This window comes from Chiloscyllium punctatum, chromosome 9 (assembly GCF_047496795.1).
Source record: "Chiloscyllium punctatum isolate Juve2018m chromosome 9, sChiPun1.3, whole genome shotgun sequence".
Classification (NCBI taxonomy): Eukaryota; Metazoa; Chordata; class Chondrichthyes; order Orectolobiformes; family Hemiscylliidae; genus Chiloscyllium; species Chiloscyllium punctatum.
Genome location: NC_092747.1, coordinates 118,949,705 through 118,962,265, shown reverse-complemented (window position 1 = coordinate 118,962,265; position 12,561 = coordinate 118,949,705).

The following is a 12,561-nucleotide window of genomic DNA, read 5'->3' as shown; positions in this document are numbered from 1 at the left end:
TGGGAGCATTGGAAAAAGAAGTTGTTAAGGGTGACGATCAGTTCAGCCAGGTGGATGAGGGTGTCAGTGGAAGTGTACTAGTTGGGATGGCATGAGAGGAAGAAAAGGAGATCTTCATCATGGTGGATGGATGTGTTTAGGGACTGAATGTCCATGGTGAAGATGAGGCATTGGGGACTAGGGAAACAAAAGTCTTGGAGGAAGTTTAATGGCATGGGTAGTGTTCCGAATGTAGGTGGGGAGTTCCTGGACTGAGGGGAACAGAACAGTGTCAAGGTATGCAGAGATAAGTTCACTGCTTCTTTTAGATTAGATTACATCACATTACATTACAGTGTGGAGGTAGAGATCCATTGCAGGTCTGGGAGAGATTGGCCCTGAGCTGAGGCAGGGCTGACTACAGGGAGAGTGGGTGGCAACACATGGTTGCTAGCGTGGAGTGGAAGATCCAGGAAAAGAATCGTTGCTGAAGGTTTTGGATTTGTAGTGCATATTGGGTATCATGTTCAGGTCCAAATTGTGTTGGCCTGAATGTAGTCCGGAGTCCATGTGGGATCAGTTGGTTTTGTAGACAAGCACTGAGTAATTCTTCTGAGGACGTAGACTTCAGAAGACATTGATTGGGGGACCCAATGAAGTTTCAAAGCATTATGTCAAGCAAGAAAAGCACTAGTTAGTTACAAACCATCACCTTCCTTCAGATGATGTCTCAGTGCTCCTCCATGTTGAACATCTCTTGGAAGAAGTACAAGGATAGAAAGAGCATAGAATAAACTCTGGGTTCAATGCCCATAACCAAGAATGGCTTTGTCACATGACTACTGATCAAGCTGCCTTAGCCTTGAATGGCATAGTTGCTGGATTGAGCAGGTGATGAAGAAAAGAAGGAAAGTAGAAGGAAAATCTTTATCTCATTCTTATCAATTCACCTGTTGTTGACATCACTGGTCAGAGCGATCTCCAGAGTGATCTCCAGGGCTTGTGAACTCGGAGGTGAAACTCGGTGCTATCTGAAATCGAGGCCCACTGCAGACTGGAAGCTAGGTGCCAATGTGGACTGAGTTGGAAGACTGTTGTTCTGAACTTCTTTTTTCCCATTTTATAATTTGTTCCTAAATCTGCAAGGCTGGACTTTCTTACTTCTCTATTTTTCCAGGAACCGTAACTGAAAAATCTGTACCTCTGGGCCTTTGTCACTAAGATAGCATTGTTAGCAGCGACTTGTACACTTTTCACTGTACTTGTCTCAGTACATGTCACAATAAAGCTAATTCTAATTCTAATTCTAACACTGACATTAGTGAAGCTTTCCATCCTGTTACAGGGGACAGAAGAAAATTCAAAAAATTTGTAGTGAATCTGGCAGAACCTGTAACCTCACAGCCCAACATATCTCCCACTGCACCATTCACATCAAACTAAGGTATCAACCATGGTTCAATAAGGAATGCATGAACGGCACCAGTATACCAAAAAATGAGTTAACAACTGAGTGAAGATCAAAGACAAGGTTACTTGAATGCCAAAGTACATAAGCAGCATGTGATAGGTAGGGTTAAGCAGTTCCACAACCAACAGATTAGGTCTATTGTTTTTGGTGATCTGCAGATATTCTCTAATCAATGTGTTTAGGTATGTTAAATAATTAAAAAACACCAAACAACTATGATGCTGGAAAACAAAAACGGAAATTGCTGGAAAAATTCAGCAAGTCTGGCAGCATTTGTAGAGAGAAAGGACAGTTAACATTTCAGGTCCAGTGGTCCTTCTTCAGAACTAGTGTAGCTAGGAAAAGGCTGGTATTAACGCAGTAGATGGGGTCTGGGGATTGCACAAGGTACAAATGATAGGAGCCTTGCAAACTGGAAATTCTGAGAGTACATGAAGCAAAAGGAGAATTGCAGATATACATGATATACATGATATACTGGACCTTAGTCAAGGTAGGAAGGTGAGGACTACAGATGCTGGAGATCAGAGTCGAGAGTGTGGTGCTGGAAAAGCACAGCAGGTCAGGCAGCACTCGAGGAGGAGGAGGAGCATTGATGTTTCAGCCCTTCATCAGCATGAAAAGTCAATTCTCCTGCTCCTCGGATGCTGTAATTTTCCAGCACCACACTCTCGACTCAAGGTAGGAAGAGATGAGATCTGTGGGGCAGGAGCAGTGGGAAGCAATGGGTCGGCCTGGAGAGTGGATTTTGGGAATGAGAAGTGAGTTGTGCAGGGTTGGGAAGATTATGAGCTTAGAGGTAGTTGTGGGGGTGGAGGGTGGATCAGATTAGATGAAATCAGGTCACTGACCATTGTGAACACAGTAGCCTGGTTTTCCTGGAGTGCTTGCTCTTAGATACCTCCTCCTATCTCTCCTTTGGACCATGACCCCACAGTGGAGCACAAGGCTACTGTGTCTACAATGGTCACTAACCTGTAAGCATTGCACCTCTTCACACATAATAGAGCATCGGAACTTTTGCCTATTTTGTTTTTGTCACATTGAGGCGAATCTGCTGTAATCCATTTGGAATTTAATCCAAATTTAAGCAGATTTAGGAACAAATTATAAAATGGGAAAAAAGAAGTTCAGAACAACAGTCTTCCAACTCAGTCCACATTGGCACCTAGCTTCCAGTCTGCAGTGGGCCTCGACTCCAGATAGATCCGAGTTTCACCTCAGGGTTCACAAGCCCTGGAGATCACTCTAGAGATCGCTCTGACCAGTGCTGTAATCCATTTGGAGGGGCTAAATTATCACCTTCACTGTGTGGTCAGTATTTTGGTCGAGTGGACTGATGCCTTGTTACAGAATTAATTGAATTGTCAATTGAATTTTCATTCCACCGAAATTAATCAAATAAACTACGATGTGCTTTATAACAGGACAAAAAGAAAAATCCCTGACCAAGTTATTAGCCAAGCAGTGAAATGTTAAAATTAACCCTATATTTTTTCTGGGAACCCCCGTGCAAAATGTCGAAGATCTAATTTGGTCTTGCATTCTCTGGGCTGTAGATTGTTCTGACTTTATGACATTCTTTGATTCTTAAACAGCATAATCTAAAACATCAGTCTTGTTTCATTGACACTTTTAAAGTTGAAATGAAACATAAGAGAATGCAGTCAATATCCATGGTACAATTGATGGTCTTCTTGCACTGATAATGATTGTGATAACAGGTGCCATAAATAATGCTGCTCTTTTAAATTATCTGCACTGCATTATGTTTGTCTGCATTTGTGAAAGAGTTTCCTATAATTTTTAAGGGGGAAAAAAACATTGCACGGAGGAATTTGAAAAGGCAGACATTTAGATCTGGCTTTGAAGGCATTCCTGGCTAATGTAGCAATGTAATGAATGTTGACTTTATGAGTCCATCAGCTCAAATGTGAATCATTAACAAGAGGCTGAAATCCAGTTTCTCTGCATGATCTCAGGTAATGTCAATTTAACTGATGCTCTCCTAAAGATGGTTGCAAATTATTCTGAATGTTTCGACTTCAGATTATCTTTTAAAGGGGCACTCATTCAAAATAATGAGTTGTACATGAAAGCTTACCCATCACTATTATGTAAAAAGTATTGTATATTTAAATGAAGCAGAACCATCTCCATTTAAATGAAAAAGAGTTTACCAATCGTCTCTACTGAATTATAGAATCATTACAGGGCAGAAAGAGGCCATGCAGCCCATCACATCTACACCAGAAATGTTTACTTCCTTATCAAAATATTTCTTGTTATTTCTCCTTTATTTGGAATCTCTGTTTGTCAGAATAACAACAGCGGATAGATTTTTATTTGTTAATTAAAACTTATATTTACCTAAATATGGGTAGCTCCATCTGTCAACATGCTAAAGTTGTCCTATACATTTGCAGAAATTCCAGATTGCAAATCACATAAAAGACATTGATCAAGAAAGTACAATCACTTGACAAAAAGACACTTGAACTGCTTTAATTGCACAAATTGATTCACAAATGTTCTGACTTTGCATTTTTTTCTAACATATGTAAAGCAATGCTCTGTTTATTGCTATTAAATGTAGGCAAATATAGAATAACGTTCTAAATGTTTGTAAGTCTATTTTTCAACTTCACGTAATGTTTTTGACATTGATGTTGTAAAATACAGAATTCTTGGAGAAAAGAATTCCACAGATTCACCCTCTCTGAGTGAATAAATTCCTCCTCACCCTAGTCCTATATAGTCTGCCCTTATTCTGAGACTGTGTCCTCTGCTGCTAGACATCACAGCTAAAGCAAACATTCTTGTATCTGTCCAAGATTAAAGTGGTGCTGGAAATGCACAGTAGGTTTGGCAGCATCCCAGGAACAGTAAAAACAACATTTCAGGCAGGAGCCCTTCATCAGGATTTTCCTGCTCCTCAGATGTTGCCTGACCTGCTGTGCATTTCCAGCAGTATTCTAAACTTGACTCTGATCTCCAGCGTCTGCAGTCCTCACTTTCGCCTGTATCTACCTAGTCACCTCCTCTAAGAATTCAATACTATACAACCCCCATATCCGTGGATTCGGCTTCCGAGATTTCAGTTTACCACACTTTGCCACAGCCCGAAAATATTATATGGAACCTTCCAGAAGTAATTCCAGATGGTTGCCGGGGAGGTAAATTTCCCACTTTAATGACACAGTTCACTATTACTCGCAATTTCAGGCATCCATGGTTAGGTCTTGGAACGTATCATCCATGGATACAGGGGAACATCTGCATATTCAAATGAAATTAGTACTTGTTCTTTTAAGCTTGAGAAATTATAGGTCCAGTTTATGTAATTGTTCCTTCATAGGGCAATCCAAACATCCCAGGAATTAGTTGATCAACTTTTGCTTTACTCCTTTTTATGACAAGTAATGTAAAGAGATCAAAATTGCATGTAATACTCCAGATGTGGTCAGTTGCAAAGCTTTATAGCTTAGTGCTTTTTGAGAAGACTTGTAGCTCAGTTTGATGATAAGTCTGTAAGTTAGCTCGCTGAGCTGGAAGGTTTGTTTTCAGATGTTTTGTCACCTTACTAGGTAACATCATCAGTGAGAGTCTCCGGTGAGGCGCTGGTGGTATGTCCCAACTCGCTATTCATAGGTTTTGGTTTCTTAAGGTGGGTGATGTCATTTCTGGTTCTTTTTTTCAAGGGAAGGAAGATGGGATCTCAATCTATGTGCTTATTGATGGAGTTCTGGTTAGAATGCCATGCCTCTAAGAATTCTTGTGCATGCCTTTGTTTCGAGTGTCCTCGCCACTGAAGACATGACCCACTATCGCTAGTTTCCATACACCCAGACAAAGAAGGACACCACTTTGACTGGGACAACACATACATCCTAGGACAGGCAAAATAAAAACACAGATGAGAATTCTCTGTGAATGTGTAAACTCCACACAGCCATCACCCAAGGCTGGAATCGAACCCAGGTCCCTAGTGGTGTGAGGTAGCATTGCTAACTGCTGAATTACCCTAAAAGCATAGCAGCATTGGAATCTCAAAGGTATTTCTATTGACCTTGCATTTCCTTTATCTTGATATAATTTACGGTACAATGGTACAATTCTATGTACCATACGAAAATATATATTTTGAATGGTATAGGTGATCATTTTTGTATTGACTTAGCTTTCTGTTATATTTTTATGCCTCTAGTCTTCCTACTAATGAGCATAAACTCACACTCTCCCTCATTGTACTCCACTTGTCACTTCTCTGCCCAATCTCCAAGCCTGTCCTTCTGCAGCCAACTCACTTCCTCAACCATACCTGTCCCTCTACTTTTCTTTGTGCCACCTTCAAACTTAGTAACAATGCCTTTAGTTCCTTTATTCGGATTGTTAATGTGTGACAGAATAGCTGTGGTGTCAACATTGACCCCTGCGGAATTCCACTAGTCACCGGCTGCCAACCCAGAAAAAGACCCCTTTCTCCCCACTCTCCGCCTTCTACCAGTCAGCCAATCTTCTATCCATGCCAGTACCTTGCCAATAACATCATGGGCTCTTATTTTATTTTGCAGTCTTCTATGCGGCATCTTGTAACAGACCTTTGGGAAATCCAAATCGATCACACCCTTGGATCTCCTTTGCCGAACTAGCTCATTTCCTCCTCAAAAAATTCTAACAGATTTGTCAGGCATGACCTCTCCTTGATGAAGTTGTGCTGACTCAGCCCTATTTTTGCATGCACTTCCACGTACTCCGCAATCTCTGATATGAAGTGTCTATTCAGTTCTTGCGTTGTTCCTTTGTTCCAGATTACTACTTCTCCAGGCTCATTTTTTCAATGGCCCAATGCCCATTCTTGACTCTGTTTACCTCATATTTCTAAAAAACTCTTGCAGTTTTCTTTTATATTTTTACCTAGCTAAGCTACCTGGTTTCATCTTCTCCCCCTTATTACCTCTTTTCTCATTATCTTCTATTGGTTTTTAAATGCTTGCTTCACTAGCTTCACACTAATCTTCAACAAACTATAAGAGTTCTCTTTTGCTTTATTGCTATCCCTGACTTCCCTTGTCAGCCATTGTGCTGTGTCCTCCCATTGATCTGTTCCTTCTTCCATGAGATGAATTTCTGCTGTGTGTATCAAATTACCAAAAGAAATTTCTGCCATTGCTGTTCCACTGTCTTCCCTGCTGAGCTCCCTTTGCAATCAACCCTGGCCTGATCATCCCTCATATCTTTACTCAATTGTAATACCATCATATCTGATTCAAACTTCTCCCTCTCAAACTGCAGTGCAAATTCTATCACGTTACAGTCACTGCCCCCTTCACTTTACTGTCCCTAGCACACTACCTATCACCAAAAACTGACTTGCCTCTTCCCTGGTTGGATCTACCACCAGCTGCTCCAAAACGCCATCTCATAGACATCCCGTGAATTCCTTTTCTTGGGATCCGCGACCAAACTGATTCTCCCAGTCCACCTGCATATTAAAGATTATTGTAGCAGTGCCTTTCTTACATGACTTCTCTATCTCCCAATTTATGCTCAGGACCTTCTTCCCTTTGCAGTTCCCATGTCAGATGACCATGTAGAGGCATCTCATGGCCTACCTTGTCAGAGGCTTCCATGATCTGCTGTGTGGAGGCCTGTGGTAAATTCTCCATGTTGTGTGCTCTGATTCCTGGCTTTTGTCATTACTGAGGAGCAGTTTTGATCCAATATTTGCACATCAGGTCATTGGAGCCCCTCCTGATGAATCCAGACATAGCTGGCTTTATTATTATTGACTCTGCAGTTCACCAAAAACCCACTGACACTGGAGAGTTACAAAGATATTTGCCAGCCCAGGGCAAGAAGCAAGCTGCTGAACTACCTCATTATGAGGCAATTGCAGTTGTGGATAACTCAGGATGCAGGGGAGGTTCCAGAGACAATAGTTATGGATGTCGCAATCGTTTCCTTCAGATGAGCAAGATGCAGCGCTGCCACCAAATGAGGGTGTCCCAGGACATGATAATCAAACTCAACCTATCAGATGAGGCTTCAACGATTGACTGAGTCCTATGACGTGGCTATCGAGGAGACAGTTGCATTTAACTCATAAGCGACTAACTACATCTAATATCTACTGAGAAACACTATGTGAGAGCTTGCAACTTTCAATCCACAAACATATCATTACTGTTACTGAAGCTATTTATACAAGATCTGACCATTTCATCTTATTTCCTGCAACAAGGTCAGTATTATGGCACAGCCACTACGCCTTAACAAATAGTTGGCTTCTCTCATGTACACGGTGCAATAGGCAGGACACAAGTTGAGTTGAGTACACCATATCAGAACTGAGCTGACTTCATTGATGGAAAGAGTTCCATTGAGTCAATATCCATGTTATCCTTAAACATTGCTAGCACAGCTTAGAAATCTATATCAAGTGCTCTGGAAGCTGCCATGATGCATATATCCTTGATAACTCATTCCTAGTGCTGTACTCCTTGTAAGGATGTCTGCTGGGAGACATGGAAATTATTTCTGTATGTTGTGTTGCTCTGATTAGATCTTGTGAATGCTCACTAACATGATTTGTGTTTAGCCTCATTCTCTTACAGCTTTTGACAGTACTCTTATCATTAGGCAAGTGAATAAAAGGTTGACCAACTAAATTCACCATTATAATGCCTTTGTACATATTCACAAGGCTTTCCCAAAACAAGTCAGTTTAGTCAGAAATACAGCCTGTGTCATTTGTTTGTCGATCTAGATTTCAATTAATGCTCTTCACTTTCCTTTAGGCAGACTATATTTGCCTAAATATAGCATTACTTTGGGTTGAACTAAACAATAGTTTACATTGCAGGGTACAGATTCCATTACACCTGCTTTACTTGATGGCTTTCTTGATGTTAATGAATTTCTTCTGCACCTTCTTCCAACACTGTGAAAGGAGATTAAGAGGCTTAGAGAGGACAGAACTCTGGACAGGACAGGACAGGATTATCAGAGAGAGACCATGGCTGAGTGAGAGAATTAGGGAAATTTAAGAATGGAACATCACTTCTCTATTTTACCAAAAGAAAATCAAAGTAAATTTCCTTTTGAAAAATATAAAAGTGATCTTCCATTCTTAAATTTCCTGATTCTCTCACTCAGCCGTGGTCTCTCGCTGATACTCCTGCCCTGTCCAGATGCAATAAAAGTTGGAACAAAAAGAATTACATTTGGAAATGAATGCACTTCTCACCTCTGCCCATACTGTGTGCAGCCTTAGAATTTGAATTGGCTTGATTGTCACATATACTCACATGACGACAGTGAAAAGCTTCCAAGTCGTTACTTATGATGCCAAGGTACTGAGGTACAGGTTAAGTACAAATTCTTGATAGATTGGTGGGGAGGGTGGAGTGGATAGTTTGCTGTGTACCTGGTCAAGCTGAATGTCATTTCCTTTTGAGCCAAATCTTCATTCAAAAGCACTGAAAATGCCCGGTCAGTCAAACATGGTTTCTTGGCTACTGGTCCTGATACTGGTACAGTTGCTCTCGTCCCTTCATTGTCCACAGCTGTCTCAGTTGCCAGAGCCACTTTATCATAATTATTATCGCTGTCAAGCACTTAGTTTGCTGCTAAACAGTTCCCATGTGGAATATTCTTTGTCTCAAGCCTGAGTGATACAGGGAGGTACATTCATGTCATTAAGAGTGACCAGTTTGTGAACTTGCATGCTGATTCTTGCCTTGTCATCAGTAACTCCGTGAAGTTATTAAGGAGCAGAGGATTAGCCTGAGATTTCACCCCAGTTTGGTGCCTTTTCTTCATGTAAAGTGACTTGGTAGAAGGTAGCATCTCTTTAATGTGTTTTGGTTTCACTGTAGAGAGTGTGAAAGTTAGGATTTTTACCTGGTAATGGTAAATTAAAGGCAATCATTGACATTGTTATGATAGGTTAAGCATGGTGACTAAACCCATTGCCACTTTGTGTGCTAAAATACTAGGAAGCCCTTGTAATGTCTGATCCTGAGTAACATTAAAAAAGTATAGATCAGTGTCACAGATATCTCTAACTTTTAGATTAAATTTGCTACACTGTACAAACAGGCCTTTCAGCCCAACAAGTCCACACTGACTCTCCGAACAGTAACCTACCCAGACCCATTTCCCTCTGACTAATGCACCTAACACTATGGGCAGTTTAGCATGACCAATTCACCTGACCTGCACATCTTCGGACTGTGGGTGAAAACCAGAGCACCAGGAGGAAACCCACACAGACACTGGGAGAACGTGAAAACTCCACACAGACAGACAGTCACCCAAGGCTGGAATTGAACCCAGGTTCCTACCACTTTGAGTCAGCAGTGCCAACCTCTGAGCCACCGTGTCACCCATCCTCTATTAACTTTCTTAAAGGTCAATGTGAATCATTAAACTACTTAGTTACAAATAATTACCCAGTCTTTGTATCTTTTTTTACTTTGTTATGATTGCAAGTCAACAGATATAATTTCCATAATGAATCTTAGTAAGGAGGATAGTTATCTGTGAATTTGATGGTACTTTATCAGCTAATAGGTAATCAGCCCAAAGCTCGAAGATCCTCATGAAAGGAAAGGTCTTGCATTTCACAATTTTGCAGGACATTTAACAATAAAGGGCACTTCAAATGTCGCAGTAGTCATCATTTTTCACAGCAAGTGTCCACAAGTACCTAAACAAGTAACTTTTCAAAAATACTGTTAATTGAGGAATGTTTATTCTTCAATGCACAGAAAGAACGGACTTAGAATAGGATTATAATGTGGCCTTGAATGGATTACTGATGGCTTTTAGCATTATTGTGACTCCAAAACAGGAAATTAGTTTGGAGCTGACTTATTATCGATGAAAGCATCAGAACAATTGGCATCTCTTACAAATTCTAACAGCATAGCAGTGTCGCTTGAACAGGGCTGTGTGCTGATTATCCAACAATAAAATGACATCAAATTCACAGAAAACAATCCTCTTCATTAAGAATAATTATGGAAATGATATCCCTTGACTTGCAATCATAATGAAGTACAAAAGGGACAATATTTGCTTATTATTTGCAACCAACTGGTTTAGATTTGATGGGCAGTAGTGATTCACATTGACCTTGAAGAAAGTTAGGGATATCTGTTCTATAGATTTACACTTTCTCAATGTTTTTTGGTATCTTTGAGATGTTACAGCAACAGTGATGCTGTTAAATAATGTAAACAGCCAATCACATCTTAGTATTCACACAGACAGCAATTCAGGAAAGAAAAATAAACTTTTATTTACATTATTAATACAATTTATAGAAAAAAATAAAGTTTGGACCATACCCATACAGTGAGATGAAAAAACCCAACAGACTTCTAAATAAAATTTCTTTAAAATATTACTTGATTACAATTGAATCTGAGATGCTTGTTGATTTTGGGAGTGACCTAATACAGATAGTCAACAATTTGTAGCAATTATGTAACAGTTTACTGAGTTTGTTAAGAAGTGGCAATTTAGGAATGATACATTAGTTGAGTAGACAAAGAAAAATATATAACTCCAATAATTGTGTATGGTTCACTGATACCAGAGGACAATTTGGTTGTTGCTGCAAAATATGTCAGTCCCTTTAAAGCTTGTGAATGCAGTATTCTGGTTTTCTATATGAGGTATCACTGGAATGATTCCCTAGGTCTCCCATGTCTTCTTCTGGTTCAGCTTCCATCTGAATCCTTTGAGTCAATGACCATATGACAGCTACTTATGACAACTTATGATGGTTGACCATTGTCCCTTTATCCATATCCAATTGAAGATTAGATTTTCTTCCTTCGAAGTACAAAACTTCTTACTTTTGAAAACACTCACTCATAATGGGTGGTTGAGGGTCAGATTAATAAAACCATAAGGAACAGAAAATAGACCATTCAGTCCATCGAGTCTGTTCCACCATTCAATCATGGCTGATAAGTTTCTCAACCCCATTCTCCCACTTTCTCGCCATATCCCTTGATACTCAATAACCTATCTATATCTCAGTCTTAAACGTACTCAATGTCCTGGCCTTATGTGGCAATGAATTCCATATCTTTTGTTTGCACTTGTAGAGGCTAGCTACTACTGTAACACAATTAAATGAATTGTCAGGTCACTCAGGAAACACTGACAAATGGAATATAAAAGCATACACATGCAAACTAGTTCTTCATTTATAGTGAGGCTTTTCAGCATTAATGTGATAGTAGAACATCAAAAAGCTGTTTGGATTTCTTTATGCACTGTGTACAATTGCATAAAGGTTTTTGCAATGAGATTATGAGCAAAAATGGGCATTTTACACTAGCTCAGCAATATTTACTTGATTTCATTCCTAGGTCACTCAATAGAGAACATAGAATCTTTGACAGCAGCTTCTGGATTTCCATATATATCTTCACATGTGCAGACACCAAAAGTGTTGCTCAGAAGAGTAATGACTACAAAAGCTGAGTTCACAGTCATTGCTGTCACAAACTCCTGGACATTATGTTCTGTTCACCTCATTTATTTTCCACCACTTGAGAAGCTAAAGTCTAAAATGTCAATTTTCTATCATCCTTTACAGATGTACCATTCAACACCAATTCTGGCTCTTCATGTCACTAAATATGAGCTACTTGCCAGAATGCTCAGGTTTGTTTTAAATTTAAAAAATGTGAATGTAGAACTTCCAAATTGGAGTTTTGGTAGTTATGTTCATAGTAATGTGGTTAGTTATGACATAGAAAGAAGCTATTTGGATTTCCACAGAATAATCCATCAAACCCTTTTTTCCATTTGTCCCCTATAGACATGAAAGTATATTTTCTTGAGGTGACAAAATTTTCTTTGACAAGCTTGCTTGTCTACTTTGGATTTCAGCATCAGCAGTTTTTGTCTCTGCTATAATCCCAAACTAAACTAGCCTCACCCACCCCTATCCCTTCAAACATTTCTTATTTATCTCAACGTCTTTCAAAAGTTTAACTGGACCCACATCGAACACTTCCCCTGGAAATATATTCCACATAAGTACCACTCTCTGGGTAAAATAGTTGCTTCCCCCCCATGTCTTT